Source organism: Jaculus jaculus, chromosome 3 (genome assembly GCF_020740685.1).
Source record: "Jaculus jaculus isolate mJacJac1 chromosome 3, mJacJac1.mat.Y.cur, whole genome shotgun sequence".
Lineage (NCBI taxonomy): Eukaryota > Metazoa > Chordata > Mammalia > Rodentia > Dipodidae > Jaculus > Jaculus jaculus.
This window is the reverse complement of record NC_059104.1, coordinates 50,811,354-50,827,680: the sequence shown is the minus strand read 5'-3', so window position 1 is coordinate 50,827,680 and position 16,327 is coordinate 50,811,354. Positions and strand designations below refer to the sequence as shown.

Sequence of the window (16,327 nt, the reverse complement as noted above, 5' to 3'; positions counted from 1 at the left end):
ATTTCTGCTAGGTATTCCATTTTTGTGTCAGGGCAAGGTGGCATAAAGGTGGCATCTCCTACTTCTCTTTGGGCCTCAATCTCTAATTACAACTGCCTTAAAAAATTGCTTTCTCTTTTTTTTTTTTAAATATATTTTAAAAAAATTTTATTTACTTGAGAGTGACACAGAGAGAAAGAGGCAGAGAGAGAGAGAGAGAGAGAGAGAGAGAGAGAGAGAGAGAGAGAGAGGGAGAGAGAGAGAATGGGCACGCCAGGGCTTCCAGCTACTGCAGATGTACTCCAGACGCATGTGCCCCCTTGTGCATCTGGCTAACATGGGTCCTGGGGAATCGATCTTCAAACCAGGGTCCTTAGGCTTCACAGGCAAATGCTTAACCACTAAGCCATCTCCCCAGCCCTGGTCCCAGAAGTTTTTATAAATAGAGATACCTTACATAGATTGTACCAGGGCAGAATTTAACATTTTGAAATGCAGCTTGAACTGACAGGCTTACACACACACACACACACACACACACACACACAGAGGCACACATTCATAAATACACATACACCCTAAATAGCTTAGTTGAGTATTAACACTGTGTTAGTACACTTAATGTTGTTTACACAGTAACAAGATCATTTTACAATGTACTTCTCATACCTATGTCTTGAGTATTTTATTTTATTTCCCTCCGAGGTAAGGTCTTACTCTAGCCCAAGCTGACCTGGAACTCATCTGTAGTTCCAGGCTGTCATAGAATCACAGGGATCCTCCCTCCTCTGCCTCCTGAGTGCTAAGATTAAAGGTGTGCATCACCACACTTGACTCTATGTCTGCAGATTTATCAAATGCTTATCTAGATAGGGAATAGGTTAAAAGAAATAACTTTAACATTTTTCTAGATGATCACCTTCTAGGAATGCTCCTCCCCAGGGAAGGGCTCAGGTTGTTTCTGGAAAAACATCTAGGGAACTCCTTTCCCAATAACTGTTAAGAAGCCAGATCCTCCTCTGATGTTTAGCAAGTGGAGACTACAAGGGCAGGCTCAAGGACACCCTAAACTGCCTCAGTCCCCCTCTGAAGAAGTAACCACAGCTGCCAGAAGGGAGTTGGGGTGGTGACTGGTCTGGCTTCTTCAAACTAAGTGGGGATGTTGGGTGTGGCAGCTGGGAAACTTTCCAGTAAATTTATCTAAGGGACCCCAAAAGTGCACAGTCCTGGAAGAAAATGTTGGGGAGAAAGAATGAAACAAAGGAGTCAAGTGAGCATGTTGGGGCTCTTTAGGGTTCTCCGGTTTCTAGATTTTTCAGGCCTTGGGGAGTGATGAGGGAACCCATGTAAATGGAGTTAGATGATCAGAGATCTGAGAGTGGGCTAACTGTAGATGAGAGGATATAAGATTAAAATCACAGTAAAACACAATGCCCCCAAATTAACAGAATTAGTGAGCACATCTATCTCAAGTTATAGTCTGGACTGTTAGAAAAAGTCAGAAGCATGTAGGGATCTCTACAGCAAAAGAATTAAGCTTTGTTGGTGGCCAGTGGTAGAAGGATACTTTGCATCTCAACAGTAGGAATACTGGGAGTGTGAGGTTTGGCATAGCTGTCAGCCAGGGAATCAAGTTGATCTTGCATAGAGTTGATCTGGTCTGAGATTTCTTTTAGGCTTTCTAACAGCTGTTGTGACAGAGTAGATACTTCTTTTATGGATACTACAAGTCCAGCTGCTTCTGTGGCCATGCCTTTGCATACACCCAGTGCTGCGAACAGTGGAAGAACAATTACATTTCTTTTGGATCTTATATTACTAGTTAAGGGGATTGGGATGGGGGAGTCAGGAGGCATAAGAGATAGCAGGGAAAAGAAAGTTGAGAGCACCTGTGCCTGTACAGTTAGTGGGGAGACATATATAAGCTGAATTCCCACATAGTCCAAGGCCACCTATTCTGTAGAAAAGACAGGGAATTGTGTATAAGCTGGCTAATTTGTGAAACTCTCCTGCTCCAGATTGTCTTTTACTTTGTCGGGTGTGCCATGTGGAAAAGGAGAGGTCTCAAGACAGGACAGTGAGGGATTGGTTGTAAGAGAATTGAGGTATATCATGGCTATGTCTTGTGTTAGGCTGACAGTGTTATTAATATCAAGGAAAATTGGTAGGGTGTAGGAGCTGTATTTTTTTTTTTTTTTTTTCCCGAGGTAGGGTCTTGCACTAGCTCAAACTGACGTGGAATTCACTATGTAGTCTCAAGGCAGCCTCAAACTCATGGTGATCCTCCTGAGTGCTGGGATTAAAGGCGTGCGCCACCATGTGTGGCCGAGCTTTTTTTTTTTTTTTAATTTTTTTATTAAGTAGAAACTTTGTATGGACACATCATGTACAGTGATTTCCCTTCTCCCTGTCCCCACTCCACTGAGGGCCCTCCTTAACGGGATTGCTGGTATTCACCATGTAGTTGTAGGTTATAAGTTGTGAGAGCAGCAGCCAGTCATTGTGGGAAGGGCTATGTCTCTGGATATTCCTTTCCACACTGTTACTCTTACATTCTTTCCACCAGCTCTTCTGCAAACTTCCCTGAGCCTTGGTGGGTGTGCTTTAATTCTATTTTAGTGTTGGGTTCTCACCAGCTTCTGGATTTCTGCTTTGCTGTGTTTTGAGTATCTTCTGTGTTTGTATCATCCTGTACCATGTTACCAGGCTCACTGTGGAAGCAGCACCCTTGCTCATCTCACCTCTTCCTCTGTGGTTTAACCTTGGCTGTGGCTGCTATGTCAGGGAGTCAGCTATCCTTGTCTTTTTAGTAGATTTGGTTGTCCTTGGTGTTTGTTACTTTCTGAAAAAGAAAAAAAAAAACCAGATTCTCCAAAGGGAGTGAGATCAGGATAAGTTAAAGTAGACAAGCATTGTAGTTTTTAAGAGCTGACAGGTAGCTGTAGAGTCCGTCAGAAAGGAAAAGGCTTGTTTCAAAGCTGAAAAGGTCCTCCAAAAGCTGGGAATTCAGGCCTTTCTCCCCATCCCCACCAATACAGGGATCCAGGATTAGTTTCAGAGAGATTAAGAGTAGGTATGTTGATAAGGCAGTTGGTAAGGGGCAAACTTGGCAAGAGTGAGCTCATATCGGTGAGGTAGAAGAGAATGCACTGGATGGGCTGCTGGGAAGGGTGATCTAGAAATACATAAAGGGGCTTTTTGAGCCAGGGTTAATTTTGTCTTTTAAGGGCCCTCAAATGGTTTTGGGGGAAGTTTGAGTTTTATAAGGTTGTGGGAAAATCTACATACCGTATCCCTTATTATTGTATCAAGACCAGGACTTGTTCATTGGTTTGTCATATTCGGGGGTGTCATGATGAGTGTAATTGAAATGTGAAGGTTTAGTGAGCCAGATAGAGACTGGTGCTGTGAAGGCCTGGTCAGTTATTCGAGACAGGTGTAGATGGACTCAACAGTTGTGGATAAGAAGGAGTTATATTTCTTAAAGAACTGAGTACTGAGGCTTATAGTTTGGTTTAGGTATTTGGGGACAGTTGGGTTAAAGGGAATGGATTGTCACCCTGTATTTTATTTAGAGAAGTAAACAATGTTAGGAGCAGTAGATAGCTATGCCTACACTCATAGTGATGATGATTGTGAAGAGGGGGGAAGAGTAGAAACTACAAGACTAGTGTGAAAAATTGCCTTTGATTATGGGAAAAGGAGAGAAAGGTGTCCTTTAACCAGAGGATGTTGATGGCTTCTAGGAGGTCATTCTTAATGGTTGAGGAACCAGCCAGAGGTCTTTTAGTATATCCGTTAAGAACTGATTTAGCTGTGGCAGGGTGAAACTCATTTGAGAAGTTTTCTTCTGGAACAGGAGGAAGTCTGGAAATATGGAGAGAAATTGGACCAGTAGCAATAGACTGATAAGAAGATTGGGGGCTATCTTAGGCTTGGATATATGTATCAAAATAGGGAGGCCTTGGAGTCTAATTGCTGCTCAGTATGACCTTATGGTCCTTTCCACTTCTGTTGTGAAGTGTATGGTGTGTAGGGCATTGGCATTGCCATTACCTATTGACCTATGTCATGGCATGATTTGGGGTTTGGTGAGGGGTGTGGTAGTTTCTGGTCCACATACACTCTGAGAGTTTGTCTAAGATGTTGTAGGAGCAGGAGGTGTATTGGAAATGGTAATTGTTTGAAGGGAGGAGTTGGCAGTTCTGGAGTTACTAGGGTCCTGTCATATAGGAGTTCAAAGGGACTTAGGTTTAGGTCTTGTTGCAGTCAGGTTTGCATTGCTGGTAGAGATCATCCAACCAAGAGCAGCTTGTGGGAAAAAGAGGTTTATTTTAGCTTACAGGCTTGAGGGGAACCTCCATGATGGTAGGGGAAAACGATGGCATGAGCAGAGAGGGTGGACATGATCCCATGGCCAACATAAAGTGGACAATAACAACAGGAGAGGGTGCCAACACTGCCATGGGGAAACTGGCTATAACACCCAAAAGCCCGCCTCCAACAATACACTCCCTCCAGGAGGCATTAATTCCCAAATCAACATCAGCTGGGAACCTAGCATTCAGAACACCTAAGTTTATGGGGGCCACCTTAATTAAACCACCACATTCTGCCTCTCGCCCCCATAAACTGATAACCATCCATGATATAAAATGCAATGCATTCAGTTCAACTTTAAAAGTCCCCATAATTTTTATAAGTTCCAGTGATGTTCAAACATCCCCCTAGTCCAAGATCTTCTAACTGAGCCATAATACCAAAAACTCCCCCCCAAAACCCATAATGGCACAGAATAAACATTCACACTGTAAAAGATAGCACTGGACATAGCAGAGGGATATTCAGCCAATACAAGATTTAAAACAACCAAGGCAAACATCAAACTCTGTAGCTTCAAGTCCAACAACTCTAACCAATGACAAGTCTCCAAGTTTGATAATTCTGACCAGCAATAAGTCTCTGGCATTCCAATTTCTCCCCTCCAGCTAGGCAACTCACAGTCCTGGAAAACTTCATCGGGACCAGCTGCTTTCCTTAGCAGCCATCTCATAGTCCCAGCATCAGCACTGGGTCTTCACTGCAATCTATGGTTCATCCTCATGGCCCCATGGGGCCTGTATGCAGGCATCCAACAAACCTGCTTCACACTGCCCATGGCCATTTCCAAAACACAAGACCATGTTGCAAACTCAATGACCCTCTCTTTCCTGCATTTCTTATACTTCACCATACCAGGAAGGGTGCCAATTTGCTAATCCAGGGGGGAATACAGCAGACTTTGAAGAACATGACACTCCTTGAGCATTCAGGCCCCTTCAGAAGAGTCTACATTCTTCCTTTTGCCCTAGTGCAGGTCAGCTAGCCCAGTCTCAAAGGTTGTAATCTCGCAATTGCAGATGAACGGGCAACAATTCACCCATCGAGTTTCCTTTCTGTGCCATATCCCTCTGCTCATACCAGTTCATTTCTACGCAAAGTAACCCTGTACAAATTCTCAGGACCCAGGCATAACAGCAAACTTCCCACACAAATGACTAGTCAAGTCCAGGCAAAGCTCTTTCTCACCCTTGAACCTCACAGTCCATAGCTCTTACTGCACTCAGGTCTTGCAACTCTGACCAGAATAGTCCATCAAGCTGTACTTACAGCACTGCAAAGTATCTCTTAGGTCAAGATTTCAAATCCTTGCACATTCCTCTTGAAAATTAGTTGCAAAAGGACAAAGCCACACAGTCAGATGTTTAGCAGCAACCCAACTCCTTGGTACCACTTAACTGTTGCAGTCAGGTTCACATTGCTGGTATAAATCACCCAACCAAGAACAGCTTGTGGGAAAAAAGAGATTGATTTTGGCTTACAGGCTTGAGTGGAAGCTGTACAATGGCAGGGGAAAATGATGGCATGAGCAGAGGGTGGCTATCATGAACATCACCCCCTGGCCAACATAAGGTGGACAACAGAAATACGAGAGTGTGTCCAAACTCTGGCATGGGGAAACTGGCTCTAACACCCATAAGCCCACCCCCAACAATACACTCCCTCCTGGAGGCATTAATTCCCAAATATCCATCAGCTGGGAACCTAGCATTCAGAACTCCTAAATTGATGGGGGACACTTTAATCAAACCACCACAGAGGTTCTCATGGAAGTGAATGAATTTTAATTAGAGACAAGGGTAGGAGTTTCATTCAATCTAAATGTAAAGTGATACAAAGTTTGGTTAGGAATGTTTTTTAAATTTTTTAAATTCATTTTTATTTATTTATTTGAGAGTGACAGAGAGAAAGAGGCAGAGAGAAAGAATGGGCACACCAGGGCCTCCAGCCACTGTAAATGAACTCCAGACACGTGCGCCCCCTTGTGCATCTGGCTAATGTGGGTTCTGGGGAATTGAGCCTCGAACGGGGTCCTTAGGCTTCACAGGCAAGCCCTTAACCACTAAGCCATCTCTCCAGCCCAAGGTTAGGAATTTTTTAAAATGCACGGTTCACATGTTCTATTTTGCCTGAGGATTGAGGCTAATAGGAGATGTGTAAGTGCCATGTGATGTTTTGGGTAGAGTCTAGGGCCTTTGATATCTGAGAGATGTATTCGGGGGCTGTTATCTGATTGTAAGGAAGAGGGAAGGCCAAATCTTGGAATATGTCTGTAATGAGGATGTAGGTGACCTTGGAAGCCCTTTTGTTATTTGTGGGTAAAGCTGGTACCCACCCAGTGAAGGTGTCTACCAGGACTAAAGGTATTTTAAGTCTGTCTAAAGGAGGCATATGGATGAAATATTGTTGCCAGTCCAAGGCAGGAAAAAATCCTCTGGCCTGGTGTGTTGGTAAGGATGGGGCCTAATGCTGGAATTAAAGTTAGTAAACAAGTTTTGCAAGAGGAGGACATTAGTTGTTTATATAATGGGAATAAAAAGCAGAAATAATGTGTTTTTAGGAATTGAGTAAGGACTTGGGAGACTGGATGGAAGAGGTTATGAGGGGTAAGCAAAATTTTATATCTGAGATTTTCAGGTAGAATTAAAAGCTGATTTTGGTACTACCAGGTGGCCACACTGAGAGATGATTTTATCTTGTTCTGTTTTGGTATAAAAAGGGGAGAGGGTTAATATTAAGAGAGGTGAGTGTGAGGCAGTGTGTTTGGCATGCTTGTCTGCCAGGTTGTTGGAGACAGAAGTGTATTGCGAACTATGTTGTTGTCTCCGGCCATGGATGGCAGCAATCAGCTTTAGTTCTTGAGATGCCTTTAGCAACTTATGTATAAAAGCACAACTGTGAATTGGGGTATGTAGCAGACAGCTTCAGGTTCGCTGAGATGAGCTTCCAGACCAGGCACAGTTATGGAGGAAGGGATATTTATTGAAACTGACAGATACAGGGAAAGTTCCATAATGCCTTCACAGGTCCAAGAAGAGAGAGAGAAGCATAAGTCAAAAGCCACACCACACTGCACACTGTAGGAACTCTAGTTAGGCACGCTGTGTATATCTTTAGATTGGAATTTAAAACCTACCATCACACTTAAGATCCACGGTGACACCTCCTCCAGCCAGGTGGCTGCAGATCCAAACTACAAATTAATAAAACAGTGATTATATTGGGGGCCAACTATTCAAACTACCACAGGGTGTTACCCTTGGTGAGGTACCCTTATTTTTGTCAAATGGCTGCATTTGAGTGTCTCATATGCCCAATTTGAATGGCTATATGAACACACACACACACACACACACACACACACACACACACACTTTTCTCTTTGGCTAGCAGGAGAGCTCTGGTAAGAGGTATGAGCTTGGCCTGCTGGTAGGTTGTAGATGGAGAAAGGAAGTGGGATTCTATAATGGTGGCAGGGTGCTTTTGGGTGTTAGGAGGGGGTGCTGGTTGGATAATGGCACAGCCAGGTTTTTTTTTTTTTTGCCTTTCTATTGAAGAGCTCCCATCTGTGAGCCAATTAGGGACATTGGGGATGGGCTCCTTTAGGAGTGATTAAAGGGGTGGAGAGTAGAGTCTATCACAGAACCACAGGAGTGAGAGGGAGGCGAATTGAGGTTCATAGTATTAGTAGGAAGGGGGGTAGCTGAATTTAGGATCACACATCTGTGAAAGGAAATGTGGAGATCTAAGAAGTAAAAGTGGATAACTTGAACTTGGGAAGGAGAAAATGATAGGCTTTGTGACTGAGTTCACTGAGGTTATGACAGGACCAGACCTGAAGGGGCGCACTAGGGTAAATTTGTTAACTTTGCATACTAATAATGTCTACTGCTTGTGTAAATACTGATGCCAGCCTTTCCAGATCATATCTAGCTGTTTTGAAAGATATGCGATGGGTTGAATTGCGTTTCCTGCTGCCTTTCCCAAAAGGGCCAGGCTTGTTTCCCATTTGTGTGTAAATAGAGACAAAATGGTTTTGATGGGTTAGGGAGAAAAAAGGCTGAGGTTTGGTATAGGCTTAGTTTGAACTTGTTGAAAAAGTAGGAAAGAGAGGTGGGAGAGGTTAGTGGCTCATCAAGGTTGCCTCTTGTGGCCTCATAAAGGGGTTTTGCTTTGAGAGAGAAATTGGAGATCTAAATTTGAGAAAAAAAAAAAAACCAAAAACTTTATTAATCCCAGGAAAGATATCTCTTTTAGTACTGGGGAGTGGTAATTTTTGGATTAAAGCTATTTGATGAGAGGGAATACATCTCAGTTTAGGAGTGAGGGTAATTTCTAGATAAGTAACAGGAAGTGACAAGTGGGGCCTCATGTTTAGATGCCTGGTAACCCCAAACAGAGAGAGTTGTGGATGGTGGAGTGATTCATGTACTCCAAAGCAGAGTGCCTACAGAGAAGTAAATCATCTACATATTGGAGTAGGGTGCTAGGATGCAGATCTAAAGTGGCAAGGTCTGGTTGTATGGTCTGGCTAAAGAAATGAGGGCTGTCTTGAAACCCTTGAGGTTAGTTGTGAGCAGTAGGTACAGGGTCAGTCCATGTCAAAGCAGAGAGGCTGAGCGATAGGGGGCCTGGAAGAAGGACTCTGCAATATTCTGGGAGTGATAAAACAGAAACCCCAGTGATAGTCAGAAACAAGATCTTTCTGCTGGACACAATCCCACTTATCCTGGGTTTGGGGGACTCACTCATGGTGGCAGGGCCTCCTGAACCTAGGTCTCCTTATTCCAAATAAGGAGATCTTGTGGCTCACTGGGCTCCAATGAGGAGGGTCTATTTTCCATTGTCCCCATTGTTCACAGCTGGGGCAAGGCTTGGTAGAAGAGCTGGGATTGGGATGGACGTTTGTTAGTCTTATTTCCTGCTGCTCCACAAAAGAAATAGTTTCCAGGAGGCACCTGGGTCTGTCAGCCTGAACTCAGTGACTGTCCTTTGGATTGAGTGCTTATGCAGATACCAGAAGTTGGAATTTAAGTTTTAAATGTTTTCCTTTCTCCCATTTAGATTCCTTCTCTTGATTATTAAAGACCTTGAAGGGCAAGTTGAGACGTTTGTGTTGGGGTGTTTGTAGCCCTAGTTCAAGTTTTGGAGATTTTGTGGACATCTGGGGCTGACTGGGAAATAAATTGTACATGAAGAAAAAGCTGTCTTTCTGGTCAGATGGGGTCCAAACAGGTGTATTTAGTAGACATGTGTATAAGATGAGCCATAAAAAGAGAGATTTTCATTAGGTTCTTATATTATTTCCTGTATTTCATCTTAGTTGACTTGATTTGTGGGCATTGTTCTCCATACCTGTTAGGAGGCAAGAGATCATATGATCTCTTCTTTGGAGGTTTGGGTAGCCTGGTTGGTAATTTCAATTTGAGTTCTGAAGTGGAGCAGTCTATTGGCCTGCGGATTATTGTTTTGGTTTGATGATGAAGATGCTCAGTAGCAGCCTGCCAGATAGGAGTCTTTTCATCAGGGGTTAGTGAACTTCTTTGTTCTGGGATTGCAGGCCAGGTAGGTTCCACTTTCAGATAGCAGAGGGGCTAATGGGCTGAATTCTTACATAAAAGGATTTGTTAACTCTTACATGGGCTGTGATGTTTAGACTTTGTAAGGTATACTTTACTTTCTGGCTATACTTTTCTGCTGAGTGCTTAAGACCAAGTAGGCAACCAAAGTTTATATTGTAATTAAAAAAATTAATTTATTTGAGAGAGAGAAAGAGAGAAGGAGAGATAAAGAGACAGATAGGGAATGGCTCTCAGGGCCTCCAGCCACTGCAAATGAACTCCAGATGCATGTGCCCTCTTGTGGATCTGGTTTATGTAGGTCCTGGGGAGTTGAAACTGGATCCTTTGGCTTTGCAGGCAAAAAAATCTTAATGGCTAAGCCCTATATTGTAATTTTGAAGGTCAGTTGTGGCTGTTTAGGAGCCTTGGAGGAGCTATATGGCTCTCTTAGCATTTGTGCTGTCTGTTGGAATGAGTCAGGGCCATGCTGACTACGTCAATTTCCTTAGAAGCATTGAGGGTTTGCCCCCATTCTGACTCCTTCTGCAGACTGTATGTTGATTGGAATTCAATCTCTGGGTCTCCATGTCCTCCCTGTTTGTGAAGATAAGTGATTTACCAAGAGCTGTAGGACCCTCTTGAAATGTCCTGTCATCTTCTGGGCCTTTCTGACCTGGAGGGACTGGGACCAAAATACTTTCTACCCTTTTTGGCCAAAAGTCTTCTTTTATTTTTATTACTACATCTGGTTGTTGAGCACCCAAAAGAAAAATAGGAATGTAGAGAGTGTACCTTTTGTCTTTAGCAAGACAAATCTAGTTAAATGAAGGCATTAAAATACCTTAATATGGGCTAGTGAAATTTCTCAGTAATTAATGATGCTTGTTTGCAACATCAGCTGCTGCTCCAGGTTCAGTTCCCCAGTACCTGCATAAAGCCAGATGCACAAAGTGGTGCATGTGTCTGGAGTTTGTTTGCACTGGCATGTAGACCTGGCCTACCCATACTCCCTCTCTTTCTGTCTGCCTCTTTGTTTCTGTCACTCAAATAAATATATAAAAAATCCTTAACATTATTTTGTAATATTTAACTTTAGTCTGATGACACAGTAAGCCATATCTGAGAAAGAGAACATAATGTATTATATGACATTTGTAAATATAGCTAAAACATGTTAACAATCTTGGAGACAATTTTTATCAACAAAAACATAAATATTAATTATAACGTTCATTTGCTCCTGGAGCCCTGATGAGTGCCACCACTTTTTTTTCTTTTTTCTTTTTTCTTTTTTTCTGAGCACTACAAAGGAGTTGTACCTCTAATCTTACAGGAACTTCTAGGATGAAAACCTGTTGTCTCAGGGGACAGTTAGTTATTAAATAGCCAAAAAATTTCCCTAGAGAATAGCACTTAGCATATCATGGATGTACACACAGTCAGATTGTTGCTCCAAGTTTAGAAGGGCCATAATTGTCAATGCCTGGAAGTGGCTGGCCTCAAATTGTGGATTTTCTTGTCTGTGCTTCTTGAGTAATTGTTTACTGACATGTTCTACCGCATCTGGCAGAACCTTGTGAATCTTAAGAATGTCCTGAGTTGCTTGCGAGTTCTAGAGAGTGAACAAGAGGTAATAAGCTTTATCTCCTTTCTGCTTAATGTCACAATTTCTCTGACAAAAACTGATCTTAAATACTTTATATTGTCTTAGCATAGTTGAGCCCTGCCCTGGAATTTAAAGTCTTGTCTGTCAGGAAATTGAGAAGCTTGAGTGTCTAACCAATGGCTCTGGGTCAGTTCTGGATGGCCTCAGAGATAAAAAGAATTGAACATAGTACAACTCAGCCAATTTCTTTCTCTTTTCTTATAAAACAGGTCTAGCTGAAGAATGGTACTGTCGTGTGTGGGTGTGGGTGTGGTCCTTATCTCTTAGAGGGTCTGTTACCCTGGACAAAGAAAACCAGGGTGTCTCATGTAGGACAGATGAGTCCCTGGTGGAGCCCTAATGTGAAGTTGACTCATGATAAACATTGTTTCCCTGTTAAATCTCCTCAGTAGAGACACAGAAAAGGATGTCATTTATATATTAGACCACCATTTTATTTTTTCTGTTTCCTCAACTTCTTGAAATGCTTTCTTTCTTGCTTACAAATGTAAAAAAATCTTTTTCTCATATTTCTTCTGTAGGAAGGTGTTGCAGTCAGGATTGCATTGCTTGTAGAAATCACCCAACCCAGAACAGCTTGGGGCAAAAAGGAGGTTTATTTTGGCTTACAGGCTTGAGGGGGAAACTCCATGATGTCAGGAGAAAACAATGGCATGAGCGGAGGGTGGACATCATCCCTTGGCTAACATCAGGTGGACAACAGGAATAGGAGAGTGTGCCAAACACTGGTAAGGGGACACTGGCTATAATACCCATAAGCCCACCCCCAACAATGCACTGCCTCCAGGAGGTGTTAATTTCCAAATCTCCATCCGCTGGGAACCTAGCATTAGAGCACCTAAGTTTATGGAGGACACCTGAATCAAACCACCACATTCCACCACTGGCCCCCATAAAATGATAACCATGCATGTTAGAAATACAATACATTCAGTTCTTTAAAAGTACCCATAGTTTTTATCCTAATGATGTTCAAACATCCCCATTATCCAAGGTCTTTTAAGTGAGCCATAATACCAAAAAAACCCCACCCCAAACCCATAATAGCATAGAATAAACATTCATATTGCAAGAGATGTCACTGAGCATAGCAAAGAAATATTCAACTAATACAAAATTTAAACAGGGGAAACATCAAACTCTGTAGTTCCAAGGCCAACAACTCCAGTCAGTAAGAAGTCTCCAAATTTGATAACTAACCAGCAACAAGACTCTGAAGTTCCAGTTTTACCCCTCCATCTAGGCTACTCACAGTCTTCGAAAACTTCATCTGGGGCCTGCAGCACTCCAAAGCCGTCTCGTGGTTCTGGCATCTCCACTGGTTCTCCACTGCAAGCCATGGTTCATCCTCATGGCTCCATTGGGTCTTCATGCAGGCATCCTGCAAACCTGCTTCACACTGCCCATGGCCATTTCCAAAACACAAGGCTGGCTGCATTGCAAAATCCATGACCCTCTCCTGCATTTCTTATACTCCATAATACCAGAATGGCTGCCAATTTGTTAGTCTAGGTTGAAATAAAGCAGATTTTGAAGATCAGGATACTCCTTAAGCACTCAGGCCCCTTCAAAAGTGTCTACATTCTTCCTGTTGTCTCAGTGCAGGTCAGCTGGCCCCGTCTCAATGATTGTAATTTCTCAATTGCAGCTGAATAGCCAGCAGTTCACCCAAAGATTTCATTCTTTTCTCTGCCATATCCCTCTGCTCACCTCAGTCTGTTTCTGTGCATAGCAGTCCTGCACAGTTTCTCAGGACACAGGCATAATAGCAATCCTCTCACATAAACTGTTTCTAGCCCAATCCAGACAAAGCTCCTTTTCACCCTCATAAGCCAAACCTCATAGTTCATAGCTCTTACTGCATTCAGGTTTTGCAACTCTGACCAAATTGGTCTATAAAGCTGCACTTAACAGCAATGCAAGGCATCTCTTAGGCCAAGGTTTCAAATCCTCCCACATTCCTCTTGAAAATCAGCTCTAAAAGGCCCAAACCACAGAGTCAGGTGTCTAGCAGCAATCTCATTCTTCAGTACCACTTTACTACTATTACAGTCAGGTTTGCATTGCTGGCAGAAATCACCTGGCAGCTTGTAGGAAAAAAGAGGCTTATATTTTGGCTTACAGCCTTGAGGGGCCAGCCCCATCATGTCAGGAGAAAACAATGGCATGAGTCCAGAGGGTGGACATCACCCCTTGGCCAACATAAGGTGGACAATTAGCAAGGAACAGGAGGGTGTGCCAAACACTGGCAAGGAGACACTGGCTGTAATACCCATAAGCCCGCCCCCAACAATACACTGCCGCCAAGAGGTGTTAATTCCCAAATCTCCATCAGCTGGGAACCTAGCATTTAGAACACCTAAATTTATGGGAGACACCTGAATCAAACTACCACAGAAGGTGAGATGGATCCTCTCTCCTACTGAATTTTTTTTTTTTTTTTGTGCTAAGTGGCAGGCTTTGTTGTAAATGGTTTATATATACTAATATTTTGATATTTAGCCTATTCTTTTATTATTATGAATATACTTTGGACACATCATAGTTGGTACAATCATTTCTCTCCTCCCTATCCTCATTCTGCTGAGGGGCTTTCTTAGTGGGGTTGCTGGTATTCCCCAGGGGTTGTGGGTTATTAGTTGTGAGAACCACAGTCAGTCATTGGGGAGGTTCTGCAGTGCCTCTGGTGTAACATCCCAACCTATGGCTCTTACAATCTTTCTGCCCCTCTTCTGCAAAATACCCTGAGCCTTGGTGGGTGTGTTTTAAGACTTCTTCAGTTGAAAGTTCTCAGGAGCTTCTGGATTTCTGCTTTGGTATGTGTTGAGTATCCTCTGCATCAATCTCCTTCACCCTGGCGCTGATTCTCAGGTGTGCGCCATGGAAGTGGCTCTCTAGCTCATCTTACCTATTCCTCTGTGGTTTAACCTGTCCCTTGGTTGAAGTTCAAGGGGGTGGTTCATCTTCTCGGGTCTTACTGCTTTCTGAAAAACAGGTTCTCCAGTGGAGAATGAAGTCAGCATAGGTTAAATGGGGTATAAGCGTTGCTAACTTGGGAAAATTTTGATGGACGTAGCCCCTCTATTGGCCAAAGACTAGTGAGAACTTGTTCTTGGAGACTACAATCTTTTTCTCCCTAAAATTCTGACCAGGGTCCCAGTTTGCAGGTATTGGATCCTAACACTGAGTGAATGTTTTAGCCAATCAGAAAGCCATTGGTTACCCACCAAGGCTGTGTGGCTCCATGAAACTGTTGTGTACATCTTGTCAGGCTGGTTCTGAGTATCTTTGACCCCTGCTTGCTCACACCATCATGGGATGCTTTCCCATAGCAACTCATATAGTGCTTTCCAGAACTACATGGGTTAACCATTTGGGGACTGGCTCCCTTCTGGATTCTGTCCAGATCTGTTGGTGTTTTGTGACAGCAGCATATGGTGTCTTCAGTAATAGAGTCTTACCTTTTACTTCAGGTGGATAGTTTTTTTGACAGAAGCCTGTATTATTTTGGGGACCTGATAGCTCTTAGATCAACAGCTCAATGTGGGTAGCAACTGATTTCTGGTACTGGGAGTTATAAGCCAGAGCCAAATGTTCCAAGATTAGGCTTCATCCCACCCTCTCCAGGGCCTTTCTTTCCAGGAGATCCCTGATACTCCTGTTGAGGGTTCAGGATTTAGTCTACCATCAAGGAAAAAGGCGTCTATGGTACCACTTCATTTAGGGTTTAGTTTTGTGTTTATTTTTCCCCTGTTTTCCAGTGCCCTCCCCCACAGCATTGTATCCATATTGTCTGGGCTTTACATTGCCTGTCAGATATGGCAGCAACTCAAGCTATTCCAGGTTAGGAACCACAGATGAGTGAGACCATCTAGCATTTGTCTTTCTATGATTGTGTGAGTTCACTGAGTCTGATCTATTCCAAGTCCATCCATTTTCCTACAAATTTCATTGTATCATTTGCTCCTATAGCAGAGTAGAATTCCATTGTGTATATTTACCATGTCTTCATTACCTATTCATGCAATGATGGGCTCTTGGGCTGATTCAAGTTCTTAGCTATTATGAATTGAGCAGCTCTAAACATGGGAGAGCAAATATCTCTGTGGTGAAGTGAGGAGCCTTTAGGGTAGATGCCCAGTAGGGGAGTAATTGAGTCTGTTGGTAGTTCTATTTTCATCTTTTTCAGGAATCTCCGTATTGATTTCTGTAGTGGTTGTAAAAGTTTGCATTCCTGCCAACAGTGAATGAGATTTCCTCTTTTCCCACTTCCTTGCCAACATTTATTGTTATTTGCTTTTTAATGATTTCCATCCTTACTGCAGTAAGGTGGAATCTCATAGCTGTTTTGATTTGCTTTTCCCTGATGGTAAAGGATGTTTCCTTAAGGGTGTATTACTCATTTGTATTTCTACCTGTGATAACTTCCCATTCAACTCTTTGCCCCATCTTTTGAATGGGTTGTTTGACATTTTATTGTTCTATTGGTTTTTTGAGTTCTTTGTAGATTCTAGACATTAGGCTTCTATCAGTGATATAGCTGGCAAAGATTTTCTGTGATTCTGTGGCTTTGGTAATGGTGTGCTTATGCAGAAACTTTTTAGCTTCATGAAGACACACTGGTTGAGAGATAACTTCCTGGGCTACTGGCATTTTGTTCAGGAAGTCTTTCTTCACTCCTCCATCGTGGAGAGTTCCTCCTATTCTTCTTCCAGCAGGAGAAAACTTTCAGGTTTAATTT

At 42.8% G+C, this 16,327-nt stretch overlaps 1 protein-coding gene across 4 annotated transcripts in view; it reads left to right on the top strand.

Annotated features, from left to right (window-relative positions):
* The window catches only part of Tdrd3 (tudor domain containing 3), a 206,771-nt gene that overhangs the window by 38,237 nt on the left and 152,207 nt on the right, over window positions 1-16,327 (top strand). The window lies entirely within an intron of this gene.